Source organism: Bombina bombina, chromosome 10 (genome assembly GCF_027579735.1).
Source record: "Bombina bombina isolate aBomBom1 chromosome 10, aBomBom1.pri, whole genome shotgun sequence".
NCBI classification, from domain to species: Eukaryota; Metazoa; Chordata; class Amphibia; order Anura; family Bombinatoridae; genus Bombina; species Bombina bombina.
Window position 1 is genome coordinate 82,486,987 of NC_069508.1, and position 4,805 is coordinate 82,491,791.

Here is a 4,805-nt window from a genome sequence, read left to right on the forward strand (position 1 = left end):
CCAAGGCCCGGAGCTGCCAGCTCTGCAACACAAATGTAGACAAACCACCTTGCCCTCATCTGACGATGTAGAAATAGAGACTCCAGGATGAACATCTAAGACGGCCCGCACAGGGTTACGTCCTCTGAGTCACTAGGGTGCTGCAGTATAGCCCCAAATATTATGCCTTCTCAAGTGAACTTTCTAAAGGAACTACAGAGTCAAGATAACATTTTTTTTTTTGCAGGTCCTGGACCAATCTGAAGCAGCTGGGTCCGCCTTCACTTCTGCAGGAGGGTAACACTAGAGATCTGTTTTAAGTTCTTGGTTAGAATTGATTAGTGATCACCAGGTTATCTGGTGTTTGTACCTGGAATGTAATTTATGTCACAGGAGTAAGTTGTTTCGATATGTTTTCTTAATGTTCTCAATAAGTTAGTTATCCTGCTGCACTATGCAACCGCACTCTGAGTTCAAGAAGTTGTTGTGTATTGTTCATCCATGTATTAATGTTACTATTCTAATTGGCTACAAGCCCCAGGTATTGTTTGGGTTATAATTGCATCTAGTTACATGTACTTTGTTTGAGGCAGGATGGATCTCTCAATATGCTTGTACCCTGAATGTAATGCACAATGTAATTAATGCACCAGCATAAGTTAAAGGGCCACTGTAAGTAAATATTTTCTATGCCTGTTACTAACTAACTACCCCAAATACGCTTTTTATCAATAGCATTTCATTAACATATCTCTACCATATATCAGAAATCTTGTCTGCAAATTTAATTGTTTTCCAAACCCACTCCGTGGGTATCCTTTGCTCTGTACCAATCCATTTACAATACCTAGCTCTCAAATGGTGCTTTAAAAACACAAAGTTATTGGTTTAAGTATTTTGAACATGCAGTGCTGAAAATAGTGGGCAGGATAACGTGACATCATCGGCGAATAAAAGATATAACTTTTAGAACGTTATGAAACTTCGTTTTGGAGAAAATATATAGGTCAGTAGGTTTTAATTAATGTTTATTAACTTTAATATGTTAGTTGTTTAGCTTAAAAATTATAACAGAAAGTAATCCTTTAAGGTCTATTATCGCTGTGATTACCATTGTTACACTATTACCTAGTGACCACACCACACTGCTCTCGCAGACTGACTGTATCAGACAATGACTCACTTATCACGATGTCAGGGATACTTAGTGGCCACAGATATTCAGGAGCTGTGCGGTTATTGTACTGTCACAGACCTTGAAAAATGTATTTTTATTTAATCCCCCCTGAGTTATTCACAGCAATTTATTGCCTCCCTTTTATTTTATTTTCCCCTCTCCCTGACTAACTTGATATCCTATTAGCGCTTGCTGGATTAGTCCACTCATCCTTGTAGGAGTCACTAATCCAATACAGACATGCCGACACGCAAAGGAAAAGGTACATTAGTGCTAGCAACCCAAAATGTCAAAGGCTTCTTGCAAGCTGAAAAAAGGTCTATTGCCTATTATGATTTCTATAAGAAAAATTTAGATATAGTTATGCTCCAAGAAACCCATTTCAAAAAACATGCTGAACCCACACTCTCGACAAGATATTATGACAAACATTTTGTAATTCCGGCCCACATAGGAAGAACAGAGTATGCATATCCATCAAACGCAACATCCCCTTTGAGCTTCTACAAAAGCACACTGAAAAGGAGGGCAGGATCCTAATCTTAGTTGGTCTATGTTATGGGATTCCTGTCACCCTGGCTAATGTATATGCACCAAACAGACCCACCCCTAATTTTTTTAGGTCTCTGGCCAACACTCTACTAGACATCTCTAAAGGCCCGATAATCCTGGGGGGTGATCTCAATTTCCCTATGAACCCTTCCATCGATACATCCACTGGGATGTCTTATCTACGTAACAATTCTTTGAAAAATAATTGTGCATCTCTCCAAAGTATAAATTTGACACCTGGAGAGTAACGCATACAAATAGGAAAGATTACACCACCTTCTCCCATCCACAGCATTCCTACTCCAGGTTAAACTCTATTCTATGCAACCAAACACTCTTGACAAATCTTATTCACTCTAAAATATCCCATACACCCTGGTCAGATCACAGTATGGTTATCACCAAGTTCAATTGGTATAAAGATTCTCAGGGTACCTTTAATTGGAGATTAAATGACACTATTCTCACTAATCAAGAAACCATTGACGAGCTAAAAAAAGCTTTCTGAGGAATATTTCTCCTTTAATAAGCCTGAGGACACATCAGCCACAACCAACTGGGAGGCATACAAATGTTTTATACGTGGGGTACTGATAAAGCACAATGCTAAACAGCGTGAACTTAGATCTGCCCAGTTCACCTCACTGACAGATAATCTTGCTAAGCAGGAATCTATTCATAAACTAGACCCAACTTCCCCCACAAAACTCGCCACTCTCACGGAGGCAAGGGACACTCTTAACAATTTCCTTATACGGAATGCACATATGAGAGCCCTGACTACCAAAGCCAAATTTTTTGTAGAGAGCAATAAAGCAGGTCGCCTGCTAGCCAGGTCACTCAAGAAACAAAGATATGCTAACTTTATCAAGTCTATCACGCAATCCCCTGGAGTGACTGTTAGTAATAATGACAAGATTGCGAACTCCTTTATCTCCTACTACTCCAAACTATATAACCTAAGAACCTCGACGTCCCCAGAAAGATCACGACTCATAGATTCATACTTAGCAACCACAGCTACGCCGTCTATAACAGACGACGATAAGAAATTTTTAGACTCCCCAATAACGTTACAGGAAATCACTACCACTATAAAAGCACTACTGAATGGCAAATCCCCTGGCCCTGACGGCCTTACAGTTAAATTCTACCAGTTACTCCTAGAACACTGTGGACCAGGATATAACTTTTCCAGAATCCCTACTTGAGGCGTTAATTACCGTCATTCCGAAACCAGACAAAGCAACTGATCTAGTGGGCAACTATAGACCAATTTCACTTATTAATATAGATATGAAGATCTATGCTAAGATCCTTGCAAATTGGTTAAATAATATATTACCAAAGATTATTCACCCAGACCAGGTGGGCTTTATCAGGGGACGAGAAGCCAAGGATAACACAATTAGATTATTGCACTCCCTGCAGTATGCCCACGACTACCACATTCCACTAGCCTTACTCTCCACAGATGCGGAGAAAGCTTTCGACAGGGTGGACTGGCAATTTATGTGGAAAGCCCTGTCGAAATTTGGTCTCCCAGATTCATTTATCAACAGGATTCAGGCCCTATACAATAAACCAAGCCCTAAAATTAAAATAAATAACACCATCTCCCAATCATTTCCCATTTCTAATGGCACACGTCAGGGTTGCCCCCTGTCACCCTTGTTATTCACCCTCACAGTGGAAAATCTTGCAATACAGATCAGACAACGTAGAAATCAGAGGCCTGGCACTGTCAACCAGAAGTGCCTGTTATTTGCGGACGATGTGATCCTCACTTTGCAGTCCCCAGAGACGACATTACCGACCTTAATTAAGACACTTGAGGGGTATAAGCAAGTCTCAAACTTTTCCGTTAATATGGAAAAATCTGGCCTAATCCCACTTAATCTACCACCACAGGGGGTAGAAGCCATAACACGACTCACAAAATTCACTTTCACTGATAAACTTAAATACCTGGGTTTGGTGATTCCGAAAGACACCCGCAAACTATTCTCAGACAACTACATACCACTCCAAGAAAAGGTCAAAAGACTGTTAGACTCCTGGCATAGACAAGGACATCTGTCCTGGATGGGCAGGATCAATACAATCAAAATGATGATAGTCCCTAAATTTTTATATCTTTTTCAGACTCTCCCGATGGCCTTGCCAAATACTTACCTCAGAGCTCAAGGGAAAATGATAAATTCATTCATATGGGCCTATAAGAGACCTAGAATAGCACAACATACTTTAGGCCTGAGTAAGGATGATGGTGGTCTTAATGTCCCTAACCTCACTAATTATTACAGAGCAGCTCATTTAATGAGAATACTTTCTTGGAATCGCTCTCCGCCTGATAAAGTATGGATACAAATAGAGAGCCACCTTTCTAGAGTTAACAATATGAGAGATTTAGCCTGGCTACCGAAGCACTCCAGACCTCAGACTCCATATTTCAATAGCTATATTAAAGCTACTCTTGATACATGGGACTATGTCCTTACCCATATTAGTGGAGTATCCACTTCAGTATCCCCTCTGCTTTTGTTGCTGGGTAACCAACTATTCCTACAACATGACCTTTTCACCCGCACCAGCGCAAACATACCACTACAGAACCTACCTATATATTTACTCATAGGCTCGTCTGGCGTTAAGGAAAGAGCCTTGCTCTATGAAGAGTTGGGGTCTCCCTTCCAAACCTGGTATGCGTATTTTCAAATCAGGCATGCTATCCATAGTAGCCCCTTTAAACAAGATATACAAAGATCACTGACACAATTCGAACTACTTTGCACCAACTCTCAGATCAAAAAAACACACCTGTCTAGGACGTATACTATCTTACGGGGCTCCTTCCCAGAACAACGCCCTGCATACTTGGCGAAGTGGAACGAGGAAGTGTTGAATGACTTAACTGATGAAGAGTTGCTTCCACTCTACACACACCTCCTCCACCTCTCTAATTATGGCTGAAGCGAATTATAAAATCATAGCTCGTTGGTACCTGACACCCCAGCGCCTACGAGTCATCTACTCCAAAGCCTCTTCCAGTTGCTGGAGGCGGTGTGGTGAGGTGGGCTCCATGACCCACATATGG